Here is a 25,421-nt window from a genome sequence, read left to right as displayed (position 1 = left end):
TTTCGAGCATCCTATTGAACTGTGGGTGGTACGCGGTTGTCCGGTGGTGTTTAAAGCCGAGGAGTTTGCCCAACTTTGAGAAAAGGGAAGACTCAAACTGCATCCCCTGGTCGGTGGTTATAATTCCCGGAACACCAAAGCGTGGAATTACGTCAGGCCACCGTGTGAACCTATCGATGATTGTGATTCGATACTTGAAACCGTGCGAGTCTCGCAAAGGGCCAATGATGTCGAGGTGAATTGTGTGAAAACACTTAGCCGACCGATAGAACACTCCTACCTCTTTCCTCACATGCTTTGTAGTTTTCCACTTCTGGCATGCGATGCACTGTCTGGCCCAAGAATTACTGTCCTTGATCATGCACGGCTAGAAATACTTTGCGTTGACTGAAGGATCCGTTGTCCGTATGCCCGGGGGTGCTAGATCGTGAACGGCGTGAAATACTTCCATTCGGAAATTGGCCGTAATATATGGCCTTGTCTGAAGTCTCGCAGTATATTGTGGATATTGAGTCCAAGATAGGAAACTTGGATTTGGAGTTGATCCTCAAGCTGTGAAGAACTGTGCCGTCCTTCTGCGCCTCGTCGATTGCCGGAAAACGACGTCAAAAAGCGTCAGCAACCACATTATCTTTGCCAGACACGCGTTGAATGTCAGAAGTGAATTGACTGATAAAGCTCGAGTGCCGAAGTTAGCGAGAGGACCCTTTGTCGGGCTTTTGTTTTAAAGCAAAAGTAAGTGGCTGAACGGCCTGCCTTCAAGGGAATACCGGAAGTATCTAATTGCGAGGTATACGACGAGTAACTCCCGATCATAGGTGCTGTAGTTCCCTTAAGCGAGATTCAGCTGATTGAAGAAGAAGCTCAACGGCTACCAGATTTGGTTCACTTTTTGGTGAAGAGCAGCAATCACGGCAACATCTGAGACATCGAAGAATACGGCTAGGGGTGAATCTTACTGAGGGAATACCAGAAGTTTTGCATCCACGAGCTCTTGGTCGGTGGTCTCAAAGGACATAACAACCTCTGGGAACCACATATTCAGACGGGAGTCTCTGGTTTTCGGCCCAGACATGAAGGCATTAAGGACTGACTGATGGTGGGCGGCCATAGGCAAGAAACGACGATAGAAGTTTAACATGCCCAATAACCTTCTCATATCCTTAACAGTTTTCGGAAGCGGGAAGCTCGAAATAGCGTGCACCTTGACTAGGTCCGGTTGGATGCTTTCAGGGGTAATCGCATGGCCGAGGAATCTCACCTGGGATTGCAAGAATTTGCATTTTTCAACGTTGAGACCGGACTCAAAGAGACGTTGAAAAAAGCACTCGAGGTGTTCTAAATGCTCGGATTTTGAGGAAGACGCGACCAGAACATCATCCCAACCATCATCATCCAAATATACGAAACATACTAAGTCGAAAATGAAGAAAGCACGGCAGTTAGCGAGATTGTGCGTAAAGTCGTGGATGAGTGGTATGGGGTAGCGGCCTGGAATGGTCTAAATATTCAAACGTTTGTAGTCGCCACAAGGTCTCCATTCGCCATTGGATTTAGGGACCATGTGAAGTGGCGATGACCAAAAACTGTCTGAAAGTCTGCAAATATCATGCTTAAGAAGTTCTTCTAACCCTTTCCGCGCAACTGCGATCTTCAGCGGTGGTAACGTGAGCACAGAGAAAAATGGGGAGTTAGTAGTGTTAATGTGGTGCTGAGCATCATGCTCAACAGGCTCAGAGAGACTCCGCTCGGTAGTGATATTGCGGTATTTTTGTAGAAGTGCTTCAGTAATGTCTTCACAAACAATAGAAAGAATGTTGGGAGAGCATGATGAGATTTTTCCTGATAACCTAAGGGAAGTTGTGGGGTCAATGAGGGACCTATTATGAATATCCACTAGCAAACTATAGTGGTACAGGAAATCCGCGCTTAAGAGGGGAACGCTGATGTTCACGATTATGAAACGCCAAGAAAACATTCGTCGAAGTCCTAAACTCAAGCCTGCCTATAGCCATACGTGCGGATTTGCTGCGGCGAGTTTTTACGATTAGGGTATTCAATTATTATGCCGGGATACGGGAAGAACCGAGACGTCAGTGCCTCTATAGGACCAGGTAGTTGCGCCGGCTCAAGGGGTCGTAGATTTTGAGGCGAAATGGCGCTGTATTTCGTACAGTGGTCACCAGAATTTTCGGCAATTCTGATTGAGTTGGTGAAAAATTGCAGGGGCTGGATATTTTTTAGTTTTTTCAACGACCTATGATGGTACCGACATGCCCTGGTACTTGCCAAAGGTCTCGACGACCTACTAACCGATCGCCTATTTTGGGAGGCGGATATTGATCTAGTCCTACTTCCCGAGCGGTGGCTGCTAATTCTACCACCATCGGCTGCAGCTTGAGCTACCGTGAGACACCTAATCAACCATTGGTCGCACGTTGATCTCATAGATTTCGTCCACAATAACGGCTAACGTATCCAGAGACTCCGAATCCGAACATGCCAGGATGGCCTGTGTCCTCTCCGGGAGCCTCTACAGCCACTTAGATTGTAGCAGCTCGGTGTCGACCTTGCCACCACCCAACTGCTTCATTTCACGTAGTAGTTGGCTTGGTGCACGGTCACCTAGGGTTAGCTCCGTCACTAAGTGGTTAAGTTTGACCGTCTCACCCACTGACAGGACATAATCTACTGCGAATGTTGATAGATGGTCGCGTTCGGTGAATTTCTTGGGGCACCGGCTCTCCGAGTGCCCCTGGATACGGGGTAATTGATGGGTTCGCTGCCGCGAGTAAGAAAAGAACGGTGGCGAAGGCTTCTGACAGTGCGAATAGCCGACAATTCCAATTTTTGCGTTCGCCACCTGTTGAGCGGCCTCAGTCATCGGAAACGAACTGCTCTCGGTCACACAAGTAATGGGAGCTACGTTCCTTGGTAATATAGGCGCTACCGAAAGGTAGGTCTTGATTTAAGGATGTTACTTCTTGATTCAAGTCTGAAGTTGCAGAGCCTTATTAACCTCAATTGGACAATGACGAAGATAGCTCGTCCAGTGAAAGTATTTTCAGTTGATATGGATGAATGTAGTCCTGCAGATTCGCCGTTGCTCAGTTTCCTACTTTCAGTGTGCAAAAACCAGAGACACGCAGTTGACTTTCCTTCGAATGAAGTTAATTGTTTAATTAAATTGTATAGAGAGGAGTCATCTCTCCCTCCTGCTCGACTTGTCTCGAACTGCAACTGACACGGAAAAACGATTGTCGCTGACATTTTTCCATCCTTTTCTATCAAAATAGAGCGAAGACTTTCAAGCAATAGCCCCAACTGAATATCCAGCTGATATCAATGGTAGCAACAGCATGACAATAATATTAACGAATTGAAAATGTAAGTAAATCAAGAGTAAGATGGTGGAAGGGGAACAAAAGAAGGACAGCTGGATGTAGATTTTTCTAGGCTACGGAGCAGACCGCTGAAATCGCGTAGGCTCAGTAAGAAAAGGATACGAAGATCAGATAGTAGTGACTCCATCTCCTTTGATTTTAATTTTGAATTCCATTCTAAGAAAGCAATCCAACTGAAAATATTAGAAAGTTAGTAAACATTTTCGATTAGAACCAATTTATTTATTAAGAGCAACTTTGGATGAGGGGGCAATAAACTATCGAATGGCACGACATAGCAAGACGTGGTTCCCAAAATTAAATATTGAAAGAATACAGAATACATGTACAGTACTCTATTTAATTGAAATAATATCAAATCAATAATAGACTGCTGTCTAGATCTTAGGGTTGGGCGAACAAATAACATACTATAAAATAGATAAAAAAATCTACTCCAAAAAATGAGAAAAGTATTCGAAATACCTCCCATCAGCGTCTCACATTCGCCAGCTGAATGAAGGTTAACGTTGAAAATTGAAAGGTAATACCACGTCCTCTTTACGGACGGATCAAAGATGGCCTATGGAGTCGGCGCGGGGGTTTTCTCGAATACACACGGTGTATCCAAGTCGTATGGTCTCCCAGGTTTCACCAGTGTATTCCAGGCGGAAGTACTGGCGATATTGGAAGTCTGTCGATGGCTGGAGCGTGATTCGAGTCCCAAGCGTAACATAGCCATTCTGACCGACAGCCAAGCGGCCATCAAGGCCTTGTACTCAACGACGACATCTTCCCGGTTGGTGGGGCAGTGCAGAGACACGCTCAACCATCTGGGCGGCACGCTCAAGATCACTCTCCTCTGGGTTCCCGGGCATAGGAACATAGAAGGGAATGAGCGGGCTGACGGATTGGCCAGGCAAGGCTCTGCTCTTGGCAGTCCCTCGGGGAACACAGTCGGTGTTCCGCTGGCGGCTGTCGGGGGCCGAGTCTACTCGCACTACCTAGCAGCCGCGGGCCTGAGATGGCGAAGGCTTACAAGCTGTGCCAAATCAAGGAGAATTTGGCCCGCTTATAACATAGCCCGATCACGAGAGCTCCTGTGCCAGACGCGTGCAAATGCATTCAAGATTACGGCGGTCTGCACGGGGCACTGGCCCATAGGGGACCATGCCGCTAGGCTCGGCTTACCCTACAACTCGCATTGCCGAAGCTGCGGAGAAGGAAGGGAAACCCTCATGCACTTTCTCTGCGATTGCCCGGCTCTAGCTCGAGTCAGGCTGCGGACACTGGGTAAACCATTCTTTGGGGACCTCAGTGAGATTTCTAGTTATAGGGTCGGAGAGCTGCTTTCCTTCGTGAATGCTACGGGCTGGCTCTGAGGATCCGAGCCAGCTGGACTCCGCTTCCCTGTTCGTATAACAACAGTCACGGTCTTGGGAGTTTGTGGCATCAAAACGGCGCACCAAAGCGCTAATTGGGCTCCTCGGAGCGGCCACTGATACCTACCTACCTACCCTACCACGTCCTCCCGTGCATAGCAACAATATCCTTCCTCAATATACAGCGTAACATAGTAATTCAAACTACTCATATCTATGTGAAAGGTGTCTGATTTCCAAAGGATTAAGGTCATAGGAGCAATTACATAAATTACATTGAAATTTAGGCGGTTATTAATTTTCTTAACTATTGACAGCATCTGGTAGTCAATTGAATAGACATGGCAGGTTCGGAATAATGTCTGCCTATCAAAGGCTACCTCAAAAAAAGATAGAGATAGATTTAACCCATTTTCATCCATTAAACTAAAACTTTTCCAAACGCATAGTACAGCAGTGCTCAATAGAGTAGTGGCCAGAAAGTCCTGAATATTTGATAGTCACCAGGTGCAACTTTTCTAATTTTCACCCCATTTCGGACATGTCCATATAAGCGTTTACGTCTACGTCCTTGAAACTTTAGCTAGCATAATACACTCACGTATATGAACTCCTTTATTTTGATAATGTCAAGTGTTCATAAAACATTTTATGAATTTATTAATTATGCCTTGGGGGGTCGTTTAAGATAAGACCATTTTTCGTGACTGATAAACCATAAGCGATATTGTTATTGCATTGATATCAATCTATTTCTATCATATCTACTTTCATCTATAACGCATTATCTAAAAGTAATGAATCCCTAAATTTGGGGGCTTTGTTTGAGAAAATGCCAATAATGCAGATAAGGAATGATTTAATAGTTTTTGGGGCAAAAAGTGCAAGTGTGGATCATAAAAAACGGAAAGGGATGGTCAACCATACACATGGTGCCCAAGAATGCAATAATTCCCGGAAAAAAAAAATTATAGCTTTGTTAACATGTCCAGGATTTCCACCGAACTTTCCAGTATTGCGCTCCATATTATGGCCTAAAACAATATGGTTCTAGGGTGAACTTAAAAGACTTCCAATTAAATTGAAAAAATATAGTAACATGCTATTTTTAACTTTAATTGAGATTAGTTTCTGAGAATGAGCCCTTAATTTCAGTAACCCCTTTCTAACCCCACCTCACCCGCTTTCATTGTGATTGTGGCCTTCTCCATGCAAAATTGTCTACAGGATTATATGAAGTGTGATCAGCAATTATAAACAGCGTATAGTTGTATAGCTGGTACGTCCTTCGAAGTCCTATTTTGAGAGAGTTCAAAAACAAATTTCGGCAGCCTGCATTTCTAAGCCCGTGGTTACTGATGACCAATGAAAATTCAGGAAAGCGAAGTTCATAGACTCATAAATATCAATAAGAAGCGAAAAGGTGGGTCTACTGTGTTGTGCAACTGACCTTTATTATTGTTGCTAACATATCTTAGGACTTTACCCTTAATGCTCACAGTGTGCACCAGGTAATTTTATTCCAGCTAGAGAGGGAGCCTGTACCAACAAACTTAAATCAAGCGCCCGCAGGTAGATAGGTAAGTATCAGTGGCCGCTCCGAGGAGACCAATTAGCGCTTTGGTGCGCCGTTTTGATGCTACAAACTCCTAAGACCGTGACTGTTGGTATGGAAGCAGGGAGGCAGAGTCCAGCCGGCTCGAATCTTCAGAGCCAACCCGTAGCATTCACGAAGGAAAACAGCTCTCCAACCCTGCAGCTAGAAATCTTTCTGAGGTCCCCAAGGAATGGTTTACCCAGTGTCCACAGCCTAATTCTAGCCAGAGCTGGGCAATCGCAGGGAAAGTGCATGAGGGTTTCCCTTCCTTCTCCGCAGCTTCGGCAATGCGAGTTGTAGGGTATACCGAGCCTAGCGGCATGGTCCTCTATGGGACTGTGCCCCGTGCAGACCGCCGTAATCTTGAATTCATTTGCACGCATCTGGCACAGGAGCTATCGTGATCGGGCTATGTTATAAGCGGGCCAAATTCTCCTTGACTTGGGACAGTTTGTAAGCCTTCGCTATCTCAGGCCCGCGGCTGCTAGGTAGTACGAGTAGACTCCGCTCCCGATAGCCACCAGCGGAACACCGACTGTATTCGCCGAGGGACTGCCAAGAGCAGAGCCTTGCCTAGCCAATCCGTCAGCCCGCTCATTCCCCTCTGTGTTCCTATGCCCGGGAACCCAGAGGAGAGTGAATTTGAACGTGCCGCCCAGATGGTTGAGCGCGTCTCTGCACCACCCCACCAGCCGGGAAGATGTCGTCGTTGAGTACAAGGCCTTGATGGCCGCTTGGCTGTCGGTTGGAATGGCTATGTTACGCCTGGGGCTCGAATCACGCTCCAGCCATCGACAGACTTCCAATATCGCCAGTACTTCCGCCTGGAATACACTGGTGAAACCTGAGAGACCATACGACTTGGATACACCGTGTGTATTCGAGAAAATCCCCGCGCCGACTCCATAGGCCATCTTTGATCCGTCCGTAAAGAATACTGTGTTATAGTCTTGCAATACGCCGGCGGTCTTCCACTTTGCCCTGGTTGGAAGGTCCACAGCAAAGTTTCTCGTGAAGTTCAGCTTGCGTGTGACATATTCCGTGGGGGATGCCCAGATTTCTCGAGGTATTTCATCTAGGATGTTGCTGTAGCCGTAGGATTTCGCCGTCCAGCATCCGGGCTCACGTAGTCTGACAGCACTGCACGCTGTAACATATTTAATGTGGAGGTCTAGGGGGAGGAGATGCAGGAGTACATTGAGAGCATCTGCCGGGCAGGACTGCAGAGTGCTAGTAGCACCTGCACACGCGGTTCTTTGAATCCTATTAAGCTTCGTTCTATTGTATTTTTTCTTCAAAACCTGCCACCATACAATAAAGCCGTACGTCAGGATCAAACGCACTACAGCGGTGTACATACAGAGAACCATCCTCGGCTGGAGACCGCATTTCTTTGCAAAGGTTCTCTTGCAGGCAGGAAAGGCTATACAGGCCTTCTTAACCCTCAGTTCTATGTTCAACCTCCAATTTAGCTTAGGATCCAGGATTACACCCAGATATTTTACATTAGAATAAAAAACCAATCTTTGTTCATTCAGCCATGGTAGATGGAATTCAGGTATCCTTGTCTTGCTGGTGAATAGCATCAGCTGCGTTTTGTTTGGGAGCGCCGGCAGAGAAGGAGCTCTCTACAGAATGGAATGCACTTCAATGTTAAGATGATATTCATTCCCCAATCAAAAATTTAACTATTAGTGGAAAAAATCATGTGCATTCATTTTATCATCATTTAGGAGTTATTACCTTAGCGAGGGGGGGGGGGCGATCGGTACTGCCATAAGAGACGCAGCAATCGGGAAAGAGCTACTTGGAATTTGCAGTAGATATAGAGAAACTCTGCCATGTTATGTAAATATTATGCTGATTACAAGCCCAGATAAAGGAGCAGACCCCTTCGTCAAGAGGTCTTACTCAATCAATCTGGTTCCCCAGCTTGGTGATCCGGAGCGATTGGCCTACAACCTGTCATTCACCAAAAAATCAAACATCATGTACAGAAACAGGACGAACAGTGTCGGGCAGGGCTGATACCACGGAAACGACCCCGCAAACGAGTAAATAACTAGGCTCTTGGATCCTGGAATGTTAAATCACCAAATAGATCTGGTGCTGTCAAAGACCTACTTCAACAGGCCAGCAAGTACAAGGGCAGGGTTCTGGGATGGGGAGAAAAAAGGAAAAAACTTACGATACAAGAGCCTGGGAACAAATACCGACGGCTTTTCGGAATCTGCAAGCAGTTGTCTGGGGAAAAAATATTCCATTGGAGTACCTCACTCTTGGGAACACCTATTGTAGTGGAGTGACATGTTGCCCTACAACTCCACCTTACCACGTGCCAGTGTTCGACTCATTTAGAAGAACATGCTCCAGGCGATTAAAACATGGTCAGCAGTAAAAATGCCGGGAAAAAAGCAAACGTTACAAAGGCCACATAGATGATGCCTCCTCAAAATTCGAAATGCACAACACTCGAAAAAAGGAGTAGGACGCTAGAAGGCGCTAAAAGGGGAGGAAGCCAATTCTTAGGAAGGTCCAATTTGATCCAGAGCTGATGGATCTTCGAGAAAAGTCAACCAAATTAGTTGTTTTCAAAAAAAGAGATGAAGAAGTCCCCCAGCAAGACGGCTGAAAATTCCTTTTCTAAACTTGAGAAGTCTTTAGGAGAGCGACAGAAGTTCAGTCCAAATGGAAAGAGGTCATCGTACAATGTAAAGATATTGATGAAGTTCGGATGAAAGGAGACAATCTGGGAGGACTTAGAAGTACAAATTAGACCACCTGTGTTAAGAGAGTCCGCAAGCCACTCACAAAGGCGTATAGAGGCACCCAAGTGGTATCAGTTAGTTTAGCGGTTAAGACATTGTTCCAAATGCTGGCAGTTGGTAAAGTGAAAATAGGCTGGGTCATTTAGCAATTCAGAGAACGGAGTCTTTCGAATGCTGTTTCAGAATTGAGCTACATTGAGAAGGAAACCGAAGTCGCTATAAGCAACAAGCCTTATTGGAACAACAACAGTGGGATCTAGGCTGAAGGTATAGCAATGAAGTCATCCAAAAATGATGTATGGTAGTTCCCGGGAATGTGGTTCTTGTGGGCAAAAAATAACTGCCTTTCACATATACAACTGTTATACTCTCCACTGATGGCACAAAAGGAGGAAAAACTAGGTGTGTGAGGTTTACATTCGAGAACCCGAAATCAAAAACTCAGGCTTCAGGCTGTGGATTGGAGCAGTCGGTCTACAAACATCAGGGATCATCATATGATTTCGCAGAGCCAGGTTCGATGCTTGCAAAAACTGGAAATGCACTCACTTTCCGAGGGATAAGCTTAGGCTTAACAATTGATCTAACTGATGTTAGCACCATATTTTCAAGGAGAATGAATTGGTTTAGAACTGCTATTGGATGGCCACGATTTCAAAGTTGTGATTTCAGAAAAGTAGCACAAATAAATAGAGACATCATGCAAAGTTGTCAAACTCTTGCTAGAAGGATGAACTTAAATATTGAAGCTAGTTCGTAACATTTGACGTCTAATGTGCTCCCAACTCAGCCAGAATGAATAAGGAGCTCATTGTCTAAATTGGATGTCCCCAATTTTAATTAACTTAATAAAAGGGTACCTCTTCAAAAAGATGATATGGTACAATATAGACGAAGGACTTCAGTACTTGGTCCTCCTCACAACCCTATTATACACGGCATCAATCTGGGAGAAAACACTAGCGTACGAGAGCAATCGGTGGACAGTGAACATCACCTACAACTAGAAGGGTGAGAACAACTAGATATCTGCTAAGCTGATTTTGATTCTACTGAAAAGTGGTGCTTCATCAGACGTAATTGATGAAGTTACCAGAGAGGTTATCCTGAAATTCAGTAGATTTCTGACCAGGATGGCCGAAAAGGTTGTAATCTTTAATGGCAAAGTAGAAGGACCAATGGTCCCCAAAGGTGGCCAATTCCAGATGTAGCAAGTGCACTGGGAGTTAATGTACATAGAGTGAACTCGCTAGGGGGGGAGGCGGGAGAGGTCTTACGAGAGCCCTCCCAGAAGGAAAGGGAGAAGGTTTTCAAATCCAGAGGTTCGCCGAAGGTTGGAGGTTGCTGTGGCCCAAAACGGGGACCTCGTGGCATCATATATGATGTTCGTTGTTACATTAGTGCCGATAAGGTGATGCAGTAGGTTAGTGAGAACAATTTGACGAACCAGATTTCCTTCGAACGGTTCAAGAAAGAGAAATTTTTGGTTAGCTAATACGGTCGGATCGAGAAGGCATTAAAGGCACACCTGTTGTGATCGTACACTCCCGGAACTGTAGGTTCCAGAAACAACTGGCCGGACATATGCTGAAGTCGGCGCTGCAAAGGATTCATCTGAATCATCTAGTACCATGGGAACCGAGATGAAAACATATGTTTCTGGAGAATTTCTGTGGATATGTTCTCGCCCCGGTTATTCGCGGTTGACTGCATTGTGGAAACTTCATGGTGGTTATGCCCATATTGTGGGTAGAGGTTCCTTTGAGCTCAAGCGTAGAGTTGCGTTGTACCACCCGGGTGCCGCACCCTTTATTTGCAGCAGAAGTGTCGCTTCCACTCGTATGAATGCTGAGCCTGCACTCAGTATAAACGACTACCGCTCTGCCAGTCATGACGGGCTGTGAATGAAGAGGACAGCGGGATTATGCCTATACCGCAGGTACTCATGTTTAACCCCGAGCACCTTTATCATCTACCATTTAATAACGTTAAGGGTATACAGCGCCTTCAGAACACCCTCAGAGCAGGCAGCGTATGTTCTTGCAAGAATGGTTCCTATAGATCCCCGCGCGCTGTCTGTATGAGAAAAAGAAAATAAATGTATCTGAAAACGATACAGCCAAAGAACGACCAGGGGAGATTTACTAAAATGGAAGTAGTAAATGCAAGAAAGTCACTGGACCGACAGACTGATATGTCGTATTAAGGAATGGATTCACTGATGCCGCGGCGAAATAACCTGCCACCTGACACAAATACTGGCAGAGTGAGGTGGTTACAGAAGGTACATACCTTTACCGATTAAAATTGGATAATTCACCCTTTTGTCTTGAATATGGTTGTAAACCTGAAAACCCAGAGCGTGTTATTCTACTATCCGCGATTTTGTTCAGAGAAAAGTAATCTAGAAGATTCTATGAAAATCAGGGTAAGTCCGGTTTCAAAAAGATATTTGATGACAAAATCGAAAAATCAAAACCAACGGGAGAATCTACAATATATTGGACCGGTACCATCGAAGAACACGGTACACTGCCATTGAGACTTGCTCACCAGTAACTCTACCATAATCAGTTACTTGGTTATAGTAGTCTATGACCACTGTGAGGTCCACCGATCGTTTGAAGAAAAGCACTTTAAATATTTCTGTACGTTCAACTGTCCCCAAAAAATTGACTCAAGATTCAATACCTTTTATCACAACAACTTAATCCTCCCGCCTATGACTACAGTTTTCAAGATAATGTCTAAAAGTAGATTTAAATTGCTCATACCTAGACGAATATCTAAAATTTCTATCTAAAAAAAACCATGCGTATTACTGTTTTTTTCTCTGCAACATATAAGGCAAAGTTCACCTCAGCTGCCTCAAAAGAAATGTGAGTTTCCTGAAGACCTAATCCAGACATCTAATACTTTGAATGAAACACGCCATAATGCATTGCCTTGCATATCAGAATATCTTAACACTAAAATTTTCTGCTGATAAAGACGTCATTATAACGTGATAACTTGACCGAAAGAAATTCAATCAAATCCACTGCAACTGCTGATTGGAAAGTTCTTACAAAGAAAACAGAAAGAAATTATCAAAATTCAATTATCGTGGGAGTGTGCACGTTTTGAATATGTCCAAAGTCCAAAGCTATGTGAAAAATATTCCACTTAGATTGTGATATCGGATTGATATCAAAATCCTGCGATTAATCATGATCAGAAAGTTGGACTCTCTTCGATGACGAATTGCTGGTAAACATATTGAATGTATCGCAGTAAGTAAGATTTTGGCACTTGGAGGGGGGGGGATTTCACCCAGTGGGGGTGGCTATTAACAATTAATGTACCTAACTTTTAATAGCCACCCTCACTGGGTGAGGTTTATTAAAGCCCAATAACCCCCCCCCCCCAAACTAGAAACACTAGTTAGAACTGAACCTTGTCTTTTGGCGCCTAGTTAGCTAAGTCAGGGAAGCGGAGGGAACCACAGCTTGAGGCTTTCAGGCCTCATATATTAAACTCACTGTATCTTGAAGCGTCCATTCAGATTACCTCTGCCCTGCCACGCCCACAGACGTATAAGACTGTCAATCTAAAGATGCCTCTCGAAAACAAATAGTGCAGAAATCCCAGGTATTTTCGACTAAATTCTGATGAAGGGAGATCTCACACTAACTATTATGCAAATAGCCAGCCTCACCAGTCCTATTTTCGATAGTTAATAGTTTAGGAAGCAATGTCCCATTTTTAAATTTATTATAAATGGAAATCTATTGAGGTGGTATCTCGCAGATCAGCAAATATTGCTTCTGTAGAAACCAAAGAAGTCTGCAAACTTCTGATATAGTTACAGGGTAGGAGGTTTCCACGATAATTTAACGCCGAGAGGCATTCCGACTTGCATGCTTAACTCCTTCCACTACCCTGATAAAGTGGGTAGAGGACAGTCGCCTTCGTAACATTCTTAGTGAATATAACCAGCCTAGCCTTACTAAAGTTCACCGTGATTGCGTGCTCTTTGACTGCATAACAAAATACTGTGAAGCTCGTTGACAAAAAAACAAAAATAACAAAGGGTCCAGAATAGATCCCTGTGCTACGCCAGAGGAGGAAGAGAAGGAGCGGAAAGTGCAGTCGTCAAAAGAGGCGCGACAGGATCGGTTGGAAAGGTAAGAGGCAAGCCATAAACCAAGTGGTATGGGAACGCTTAGAACCGAGAGTTTGGATGGAAGTATCTTGTGATTTACAGTGTGCAAAATCAGCGTAAATGGTATGTACTTCTTGTAGGTTGGAGGCAATGGACCTGCACTTAACAAAGCCGTGTTGCTCTTTCACTATGTAATGGCCAAAGTGGGCGGACAACCTGTCGCTGACATATCTTTCCAAGATTTTGGGATAGGAGGAGAAGAGGGAAATGGGACGATAATTCTCGGCAAGCGTACGATCGCCACTTTTGTTTCTTTCCACAAGCCGGGAAAATAATTCTCTTCCAGACTTTTGTTGAAAATAAGGGAGAAGGGAGATAGACTAGTTTTGAACAACAAGAGGTTTGGAAGATCATCGTAGTCAGGTCCGATATTGGCATCAAGTTTGCCAATGGGGTACTCGACAAGGAGAGAGGTAAGAAGGGAAATGGTAGGTGATGCAGGGCAGGCAACATTCACTAGCGGGAGGGATTCGTAGGAAGGAGGGGAACATGGACTGAGGAAAAATAGCGGCAGAGTAGATCACAAGATAGTTGGGGGGACTTAGCTGAGAAACCAGAGATTCTAATGGATGGAGGGGATAGCTGGGCAGAACAGCGAGAGTTGCGAATGTGAATAGAAAGCTATCTGCTGGAAAAAGTGACTGGTAAGCAGCTGATGAGTCGAGGAATTAACAGGTGTCCCGTAGGAGTTCATACTTTTCGATTTTAGAAGAGTCCACAATAATGACACTTATAGACAAAAAAATTAATGGACACCCCATCATCACCTTCAACCCAACCAACAAACCAAAAATATTTTATATACACAAACCTATGTTCGAAACACCAGCATGAGCGTCAACCGGACAGAAAGGCGGCTTCCCTGTATTGTTGCCATATAGCAACAGCCTCAACTTGATGTTGGTATTGGAAAAGTTCCAAAATTTAGATAAAACATCGAGAATGTACTTAACGTTGTTGATACATCAAGGGCCATATGGTGAAGGTCCGTGACTCGATAAAAGAGAGCAAACAGATGCCATAAATTAAGTGGAGATGTGAGGAATGTCCGGAAGTACTCCACGCCCTCAGGATAAGGCAATATAAAGAGCTTTACTGATAACAAGAAGGAGTGGTATCCACCACAGAACAGCAACCCAGATGAAACCAAAGCCATGCCTGCCTATTAGTGACAACGTAATGCCGAAACGTGTTCAAATTGACAAGGAGAAACTTTGGAGGTAACATGGAGAACCTATTGAGGCAGTGTGCTTTCCTTGAAAAACCCCGAAGCGGAAGAAAGAGAAAATACCCTGAAAGCATTCAAGCTTACCTAGGTATCAAAATATTTAAACTGGTAATCTGCGATAGACTTCTTTTGATCGCAGAAATGGAGCTAAGCTTCATCAAGACTAAGTTCCGGTTATCGAGTGTGATATCAACAATCAATAGTCAATATTATCGTTCATCCCTCTGAAGACAGTGTGAATGCCAAAATGATTGAGGTGTCAGTTCCATGCTCTCGTTTTGGTGCCTTGGGTTCGAATCCCGGTCGTGGGTGTTTGTAATTGTTTATAGGGAAGAGTGCAATGAGCCTACTAAAGGCCTGAATTCTAAAGCTACTACCATTAAAAAAAATTTAAATTGCAATCAAGAAAATGAAGCATTTTTAAGGTCAGCAACTGGGTGGGAAACATTGAAAGCACCAGCGAATCCGCAAGGCTTCTGGACGGAATCTTAAGGCAGGAGCTGCTAATTCAGACGCTCTTTCCCGCTAGCGAGGAAGACTGTGATTCAAAGCCTTACCTTTTTCGTATTGAAGACCCCAGAGCGCGTCCTGGACGTCCACTTAAGGACAATTATGGAGCATACCATGCTCTCCATAAGGTATTATAATTGGAACAGATAAGCGGTCACTGCAGTACAAGCAATATACCCTAGCTGCCTTGTTGGATATAAAGGGAGTATTGAACAACGTGACCACCATTGGATTGGAGAGGTATCTTACATTGGATAATATCCACGCTAAAAACCAAAATAATCCACTCGGATCTGGGAGGCAACCACTTTACCAGAGCTATGAACAGAGGCACATCGCAGCGTCGAGCCGTGTCTCCGGTGCTCTGGTTGATATTGATGGACGAAATTTTACAAATATTGGGCAGAAGGGGGTGAAAGTGGTGGCGTATGCCATGACTTGGTGGTATTAGTGTCAGGAATGTTTCCCTACATTTTGAGTGACATCATAGAACGAGCGTTGAGAAAGGTGTGCTTGTGGGCTGCAAGATATGGACTCGACATAAACCCAACCAAAACGGAACTCAAGTCAGGAGTCAAGGGTAGAAATGGAGTCTCCTGCCAAGGATAGTTCTCTGCTTGTACATAATTGTGGTACGCCCCATCCTAACGTAAGACTCTATGTACCCCTGCATCTTCTCCCCTTAGACCTCCACATCAAATACGTTGTAGCCTGCAGTGCCGTCAAACTACGTGAGTCCGATTGGTGGACAGTGAATCCCTACGACCATAGTAAGATCCTAGACGAAGCACCTCGGGAAATTTGAGTATTTCCCACGGACTACGCCACACGCAAGCTAAACTTCACGAAAAACTTTGCGGTGGACTTTCCAACTAGGGCAGAGTGGAAGACCGACGTCGTGTTGCAAGGCTACGACACAGTATTCTTCACCGACGGCGGCAACCTATACTAAATGGGAAAAGCGACACAGGAGCCAGATGGACTTCCCAATTTATTAGATAATTAGCCGACGGATCAAAGATGGTCTGTGTAGGAATACAGTATATCTAAGTCGTATGGTCTCCAGGTTTCGCCAGTGTATTCCAAGCGGAAGAACTGGCAATACTGGAAGCCTGTCGACGGCTGGAGTATGATCCGAGCCCCAAGCGTAACATAGCCATTGTAGCCGACAGTCAAGTGGCCATTAAAGCCTTGTTCTTAGCGACGACATCCTCCAGGCTGGTGACGCGATGCAGAAACGCGCTGAATAGTCCTAGCGGCACACTCAAGATAACCCTCTTTTTTGGATTCCCGGTCATAGGGACTTAGAGGGGAATGAGCAAACTAACCGATTGGCGGATTGCTCTTGGCAGTTCTTCGGAGTATACAATCTGTGTTCCGGTGGCAACAGTCAAGGGCGGAATTCACTGGCACTACTTAGCAGCCGCGGACCTCAGATGGCGAAGGCTCACCACCTGTGCCAAACCAAGGAGAATCTGGCCCGCTTACAACAAAACCCGATCGCGAGAGCCCATGTACCAGACGCGTGCAAATGCATACAACATTAGAACGGGTTGCGCCGGGTACTGGCCCAAAGGAGACCATGTAGCCAGGCTCGGCATACTTCACTATTCGCATTGTCAAAACTGCAGGGAAGAGGGGGGAACCCTTTGGCTAGAGTTAGACTACGGACACTAGGTGAACCATTTTTGGAGACCTCAGAGAGATTTCTAAACGGAAAATAAGAGATACTTATTTAAAGGTTCTGAGCAATCATAAACTCGGAATACTACGTTTGGATACATTCGTAATAAAGGACAGAGTGCTCACGAAGTCATAGATACCAAAAAACAACAACAAAATTTTATTAGTATGATTTACAAAAGCGCATCAAACCCGGAGCTACGCGAAATAACCGCATGCTATACTAATATGCTAAATTGTTGCATTTACAGACCTTTTCAAGGTTGATTCCTTCTTTCAGTGTGACCCTAAGCCCTACATATGACCTTGATGCGTTGAATTTCTCTCCAAAAATATAAAATGCACAATTCTTTTGCTTCTACTCTGTAAAACGTTCCCTACTTTGTTATCAAAAAAAAAATATAGATAATTCGAATGAATAGATAAACTCCTCTCAGCCGCAACCCTATTATATGTGGTATAAGTGCAGAGTACCATGGGGTGCAATGGAGCGTCTCTATGTTCCGCATAAGGTGTGGCTATTGAGGTTGAACTCAGTGGGACTGTAATTGACGTCGAAGCGCTGATTTTGGTACACAATATCGTCGATCATCTCCAATCCCATAAAGAAGGCGGTCCCTTTGATTGAACTTTTTTTGTTCAAAACCGCTTATTTATAAAGATACCGACATTTGGAGACAATCAAGATAATAATGGACAAATTTATCATTTATTGAAGAGGCAAATATCTTTTTATTGACTCTTTTATGCAAAGGCTTTCACAAGTGTATCACCCTAAATAGGAATATTACAAAATAGAAAAAAAAAGGATTCAAGCTTCTCGAAAAATCGTGAAGTAAAGTCAAGTTGGTAGATAGTGTATTATATCGATGATATGACGGGGTACCTGATAGTTGATGCACCTACGAGACCATAAACCAAGCTAAAATTACAACTAGCGCATCTCCACCAGCAATAAAGCTATCATTTTGTCCGCAATACTCGTGAACAATAAAATTTATTTGAATCACGAACATCACTTTGTTGTGTTGAACATTGTGTAATCACCCCTGTGTTGACGACACCTTCAAATTAATTGAGTACCTGATACTGTACGGAGTCTTTCATGAATTTTAAATAAGACGAGCCAATAGGGGTTTGACTGTTTGAAGTCCCATGAACCACGAGAAATGAACAAAACCGACAAATGCCTTCAGTACAAAGAGTTCGCTGATAACCTTCTCCCCCACACACTTCACTAGAATTGCCTATCACATTCCACTATTACTCACTTATCAAAGTACCTTAACTCCCACCAATTACCAAAATACACATCAACAAGGAATTCGACAACTACTCACCATAATCCCCCCAAAAGTACGAACTCCTGATTTCAATGCTCTTTTTTTAAGGTCCTCAAATCGTACGACACTAGAAATAGGATCTTTATTGTTCGCGAACAACAAGATTAAAGCCTAAGTACTGACTAGCTTAACTGGCTTCATACACAAATTATATCTTATATATAACGTATAGATATGTATGGAGGCACGAAGGTATGCAGGCATCATATCATATATGCTTCTAGCTATTGATAAGAATCGGCAAACGAGCTTCAAGAGCGCTTGTTGCCCAAATGTTTCACATATGCACGCACATGTTCTTGGGGAACTACTCATATCTATAATTTGATACCAACTAATGACTCAGGGAGTTTTCAACACACAACAGTACACAAATACTAGCGTGTATAACAATAGATTTACAAAAAAATAAAAGTTATCACCTTAGAGGTAACAAATCTTTCTATCGTTCAGATATGCATGAGAGCACTTGTCGAAGAAAGCTCATAACTGAATATTTATTCACAATATGGCATTGACCACAGATGAACTTGAGAAAAGCCTAAGAACTGTCCAGCCTTTCTGATGAAAACGTCAAGGGTTTCGGGGAAAAGGAGCCTAATCGGCGAAGTGAGAATGCCCCCCAACCCTTAGCATTCGGGGGTGTGCCGATAAATTAGCAAAAACTCCAAATCTCCCAAAGCCCTCGATCCAAAATTTTCGACACCAATATCTCCGTCAAGTATTAAAACAAAAGGAACTGAATCGTTCACAACTCCCCAGGGCTAGAATCTTCCAGAAGCCCGAAGGACTGTAAATAGCAGAGCCCCACTTGGACAGTCCTTCAGCTCGCTCATTCCCCTCTATGCTCCTATGACCGGGAACCCAGAGGAGATGACCTTGAGCGCGCCGACCAGACTGTTCGACGCGTTTCTGCACTGCCTGACAAGCCTGCAGGATGTCGCCGCTCAGTATAAGGCTACTTGGCTCTCGGTCAGAACGGCTATGTCATGCTTGGCGCTCGGGCCATACCCCAACTATTGACGTGCTTCCAGTTTCGCTAGTACTTCTGTTTGGAATATACTGGCGAAACCTGGGAGACCGCACGACTCAGATACACTGTGTGTATTCGAGAAAACTCCCATACCGACTCCACAGACCATCTTCGATGCGTCAATGAAGAATCCTGTGTCATAGCCTTGCAACACGCCATGATTGAAAAGTTCTCAGCAAAGTTTCTCGTGAAGTTTAGCTTGCGAATGACGTAGTCTGTGAGGATCGCCCAGATTTTTTCCGAGGTCTATTGTACTTTTATTCAAAGCCTACCACGATACAGTTGAGCCGTACCTTAGGATAGCGCGCACCACAGCTATGTATATCCAAAGAACCATCCTCAGGCGGAGACCCCATTTCTTTACAAAGGTTCTCTTGCAGGCATAGAAGGCTATACAGTCCTACTCGCAGTTCTATGTTCAATCTACAATTTAATTTCGGATCTAGGATTACACCCATATACTGTACATTGGGGGAAAGAACCTACCTTTGTTCATTCGGCCGCGCTAGGTGGAATTCGGGTACCCTTATCTTGGTGTTCGAGTCCGCATCTTGCGGCCCACAGGCACACCTTTCCCAACGCTCCTTGCATGATGTCACTCATAATGGAGGAAAGTATCCCTGGCACCAATATCACCAAGTCGTTGGCATACGTCACCATCTTCACCCTGCTGCTGTCCAATATTCGTAAAATTTCCTGCATCACTATTAACCACAGCACCGGAGAGATAGTGCCACCCTGAAGCATGCCTCTGCTTACAGCTCTTTGGTCAAGTGGCTGCCTCCCAGGTCCGACTGGATTATTCTGAATCTTAGCATGCATATTATACAATGCGTAAGATGGGCCCGGAGATTTATTTGTGGAGAAGCTGTTTATAGCCTAGTCGATTTCATCCTCGGTAATTACCGATTTGATAGTCTCGCGCAATGGGGTGGCTGCATACTCTTTAAACAAGGCTCTGACTCGCAGTCCTACTCGCTGGCGGGGAAATACGTTTTCAAGGTTTCAACGGAAGATTCGGTCCAGGAGCCTTGCGACTTGCTAAGAAAGGATGGGCTCCTTTGCACTTTGGACAGAATCTTACTGAGCCTTGCAGATTCGTTGGTGCTATCAATTTTGCGACAGTATTTCAACCAGGACCGCCTCTTGCCCGAAATGTACTTCTTCAGGCAGTCCAATTTGCACCTATAGCAGATGTTGAACATCTTCCTGGTCAGCTTCCTGAGGCTGGACAGATCTTTACTTTACCATGGTAGCAATGTCTTCTTGCTGAATTTAGCAGGATACGAGATTTTCAAGGAAGTTACCGAATGCCTTTTCCAGAGCCTCGACCTTTGACTCCAATTCGTCTGTCGCGCCAATCTTACGAATTTGCACACTTGAAGAGTTTGTTCGTCGATCTTCCTGGAGTTTTTGAAAGCATTGAAACCTCTACAGCGAGATCTAGACTGAAAAGTATCCAACTATGATCTAAGATTACCCTGGTGGACATTCTTTCCGAACTATTCGTGGGACCAAGACGTGGACTCAATCTTAAAAATAAGTAAACCGACGATAAAAGAAGAGGAGGTGATGTCAGACGCGTCAGCGGAGGACGAGCTGCTGGCATCAAGCCAGGAGACAGTAACCGTCGAGAGCAGTAAAATCGGTGCCAGCCGTAGCACCGCTGTGCTGAAACCAATCGCAGGAACCTCCCGGAACAAGGCGGCAGACGGACTAGGGGTTTCTAGCCTGGAATCCACTGCCGTCAAGCTGGGTGTAACGAGTACCAGACATACACTCCTAACGCGAAACCCTCGACGTCGGGGAATCCCACAGAAGCAAAGACTGACAAGAACGTCGGTTTCCGGAAACCGACTAAGAAGCGAAGGTCCACTAGTGTGCTGCTCAAGAGCCAGTACCAGAAGGCCATTCATATTCTCAGCAAGATTGCTAAGAATAAGGAGGCCGATACTGTCGACGAGCGGGATGAAAAAAACCTCGCTATATCCCAAACGATTTTTAAGAAAAACAGCAGCAAACGCCTCCCAGACGAGCAGAAGGCAAAGCTCATCGTTCTGAAACGCACTCGATCTTAAGACGAGGTCGAGCAAGATCACAAGCGGAGCAGAGTGGGCAAAAGCTCGGAACCGCGAAACCCTTCAGCGACGTAGCCTGGAGCCACTTATGTGTGGCGCTGGTGGATGGTAATTCCGCTAGTGGCAAACTTGCACTGGAGTTGTGGACCAGTGCTGAGGCGAGGCTGCCGAAGATGGTCATTGAGCATCTCCTGGATGCCGAAGGAAAACAAACGGGATCCATCCTTTGCTTTAATTCCTCTCAGGCGGTCCATGTATTCCACGTTATAGCTTGCGAAAACCAATTCTCTAGGAACTTTCTTGTTTCGTGCGTCGCTAAGATCAACGACGCCGGGAAGGGCGTCAAGCTAAATGTCATGCACTACGACGAGATTCCCAGGAGACCGGTCGCACGCATCTAATTGCCGAAGATCCGCATGGATAAAGACAAGCTCGTCCAATTCCTGCGCCTTCAAAACCCCAAGATTCCCATGAACGACGGAGTCGTTATCAAGGAGGAGGAATGTCAGACAAACAGTCAACCTTTCCTACTCCGTATAAACGAAAAGTTCCTGGAGGCTATGGAAAATGTCGACTATTAAGTACGGTTCGGAGTCAGGAAAGCAAAAGTGAAAATTTTTCGCTCTGCAAAACTGGACGATGACCTAAATCCAATCGACGCCGCCAACAAGCTATTGGAGGAGATGATAATCGACGGTTCGACGGGGACTGATGAACCCCCCACGCAAGCAAAGTATGCTAAGGCTAATACAGATAAATCTGCAGCACTCGAAGTGCGCCTCAGCTAATCTATTTGTCTGCCTCCTAGAGGTTTTGGGTTTCTCGAATACACACAGTGTATCCGAGTCGCATGGTCTCCCAAGTTTCGCCAGTGTATTCCAAGCCGAAGTACTAGCGATATTGGAAGTTTGTCGATGGCTGGATCGTAAACCGAGCCCCAAGCGCAACATAGTCAAGCGGCCATCAAGGCTTTGTACTCAGCGACGACATCCTCCAGACTGGTGGAGCAGTGCAGAGACGCGCTGAACAGTCTGGGCGGCACGCTCAAGGTCTGCATTCCTTCCTCTGCATTCCCGGGCATAGAAACATAGAAGGGAATGAACATGTTGGAGGATTGGCCAGGCGAGGCTCTGCTTTTGGCAGCCCTTCGGCGGGTACAGTCGGTGTCTCGCTGGTGGCTGCCAAGGGCGGAGTCTCCTCGTACTGCTTAGCAGCCGCGGCCTCAGATGGCGAAGGCTTACCAGCTGTTCAAAGTCAAGGAGGATTTCGTCCGCTTATAACATAGCCCGATCACGAGAGATCCTGTGCCAGACGCGTGCGAATGTATTCAAAATTACGGCGGTCTGCACCCTCTCGCACTCTGCGATTACCCAGCTCTAGAGTCAGGCTACCGTCACTGGGTAAACCTTTCTTTGGGGACCTCAGTGAGATTTCTAGCTGCAGGATGGGAGAGCTGTTATTCTTCGTGCATGCTATGGATTGGCTCTGATGATCCGAACCGGCTTGTGTGTGCCTCCCTACTCTCATAATAGCAATCACGATCTTAGGATTTTGTAGCATCAAAATGGCGCACCACAGCGCTAAATAGGTTCCTCGGAGGGGCCACTGATACCTACCTACGACCACACACCGGCCCTGAACGCTCATTTCTCGAGATGGACATCGAACGAGTTCGCGATCGGACTCTCAAACGTGTGTTCGACTGATTCCTCGTCCAGGCCGACTAACGCGTGATTGAATCAGAACTTTGGGAACATGTTCACTATGAAGGCACATTTTAAAAGCTATTTAGCTCCTTGTTCTAAGAAAACTTGTGACCGAAAATGAGGAATAGTCAAGGAGAACATCCAGTGAGTCGCTGAAGACAGCCCTAGACATCTTGAGCGGGGAAAATCGTAGAGATAGTTCAATACCCAGTAGAGTCAGGACAAGGGAACAAGGAACAAGGTAAAAGTCTCACCCCACTCCCTTTAACATGTTGCTCCAATGCGTTGTCAGGAAGGTGGTTTCAGTTGATACCAACGGTACGCTATTTGCAAAATTCTAACGATTAGTTACGTACAAAGACGGCGTGGATATTCTTGCCTGATCGAGCACTTTATGTGTTCGATTGGTACTTTTGAAAGGACAATCCTCCGAAGGATTTTTGGAACTATAAAGGAGGGAGATGCCCTGTGAATTAAATACAATCATGAATCGCAACAATTACGAACCTAGAACCTACGAGCATTGACTCTAGAATATCAAAACGAGTGCTAAAAAGCAGACCCTAGGGTATCCGACCAGAAGGTAACCTAGCAAACGTTGGGAGAATTCAGTTGACATAGATTGCAAATCGCCTCTAAAATTTTCTGACGGAAGGACGCGGTCATCAGACCAAGATAGTTGAAGCCATTCGTCAAGAAGACGAAGGTAACCTTATTTAAGTAATAGATACAATCGAACCTAGGCAAAACTTAACACCCTTTTTTATAGCCAAAGTCACGCTCTACGAAATGCTAATTGCAGCACTCATTTCTTTAAATACCCATTAATGATTGGCTTTGAGTACCTGCATAGAGGGTTTCCGCACAATAATAAAGATAAAAGAAAATTTTGTTTAAGAATCGAAGGATTCCTAACTCCACCAACCACTTAATGGCGGACCGGACCAGTTGGAAAGCAATATGCTTCCACGGTTGTGGTCCACGGAACCCTCATCCTTGGGCAAGCACCCAAGTTGCAAAATTTATGACTTGCGGTTTCGTCAAGGGCAGAGGCAACTCACCAGACGCTACCTCACCTCTGGCCTGGGAGCAGCGTGACCGATCTTGAACTGGTCCGATCCGCCAATAAGTGGATGCCGGACTTAGGTATCCCTTGATTCTTAAACAAAATTTTAGTTTAGCCTCGATCGGCTTAGGTCTAAAAATTTGTTATAATTCATACACACCTCTACCCCAAGGCAGAGGTGAGGCAGCGTCTGATGAGTTCCTTCTGCCCTGGATGAAACGGCAAGTCAAAAAGATGAAAGATTTTTTCGGTGGTTAGGACTAAGATTATAGTAAGGTAAACGCTTGTAATACCTGATTAAAGAACACACCACTTTTCTTCTATATATCCACACTGGATGCACGACTGCCGAGGACCAACTCTATGCGCCGCTAGTAACCACTTTACATCATGATCTCGCTACAATTTTCCAGAGTTACACTCAACATAGAACTTCAACTTAGATACGCATCACTTCACGAATTTCGTAACCACAAGTTCTGTGCATCACCTAATTGGCGAATCCAATGCAAATATTGAAACACAACAGTGGAATCACTACGAGCACCGATTTAGCACGGGAAATAACACACTTTCTGCATATTACATGGTCACTGAGTAACTATGGCTAAAAGCCTGTCACAGTTGTAGATATAATTACCACAATGGAAGCAATTAAAATAAACGCTTCACTCGCGAAATACGCTAAAAATAGTTTCAACTATTACTGCGAGTACGTACTATCCAGTCTAGGTAGTGCACTGTGTCAACTGAAGCAACCGCCCTTCCGAGCGTCCTATTCAACTTCAGCAAAAGACAAACAAAGCAGACCGGAAAATTACTAAAAGTAATTTATTCTGGCCTCCGACCCAATGTTCCAGCCCTAATTACCCAAAAAAAAAAGATTCAGTTTGGACAATTGGCTTACGTATGTCGCACGAGTATCTGCCGGATACTAGTCTGTATTCTATTCAGTTCGTTAACTGCCAAACTGCCACCCCCGCATGACCTGACTCTGTCCCGGTAGTCTGTATCCACCCGCACTCGTATTCTCACAATCTTCTCTATTTCACTTATCTTTTATCGAATAATTCGAGCGAAAATAGAATTAAACGAGAGCAAATTAGTTTAGTTTCACGACCGGGGACAACCTGTAGCAGTGACTGGCTGCGTCTAGAATAGTGTTTAGGGAATTTTCCTTGCACTCGACCCCCATTGTTGCTTCCAAGCTTGGATAATCGTGCGTGTTGCTAGTGATGATGCTAGTGCTAAGTAAGTGCTCGAAAGCTTCCAGTCAAGGGTAGAAGTGGTAGCAGCAAAGCTCCTCCAAGTAGATTTGAGTAAGAGCTCGGGAACCATCCAAGTTCTATCTATCAAGAGTCGTTTAGTGCGCGTACAATGCTATGATTTCAAACCGAAATATGGAACTTTTTGCTTAAACATGGAATCAGAGAAGCAATT

At 44.9% G+C, this 25,421-nt stretch overlaps 1 protein-coding gene across 3 annotated transcripts in view; it reads right to left on the bottom strand.

Annotated features, from left to right (window-relative positions):
* LOC119652616 (1-acyl-sn-glycerol-3-phosphate acyltransferase alpha) overlaps positions 1-25,158 on the bottom strand; it is a 40,781-nt gene extending 15,623 nt beyond the window's left edge. Inside the window, exon 1 of one of the 3 annotated variants that reach the window (XM_038056854.1) lies at positions 24,275-25,158. The gene's annotated coding sequence lies outside the window, so the exon portion shown is untranslated. Of the gene's footprint in view, positions 1-18,095; positions 18,240-24,274 lie in introns of those variants that run through there. The other 2 variants (XM_038056856.1, XM_038056855.1) reach the window with 2 other exon arrangements.
* Between the last annotated feature and the right edge of the window lie 263 nt (positions 25,159-25,421).

Source organism: Hermetia illucens, chromosome 3, assembly GCF_905115235.1.
Source record: "Hermetia illucens chromosome 3, iHerIll2.2.curated.20191125, whole genome shotgun sequence".
In the NCBI taxonomy this organism is placed as follows: domain Eukaryota; kingdom Metazoa; phylum Arthropoda; class Insecta; order Diptera; family Stratiomyidae; genus Hermetia; species Hermetia illucens.
This window is presented reverse-complemented; position numbering and strand designations above follow the sequence as displayed.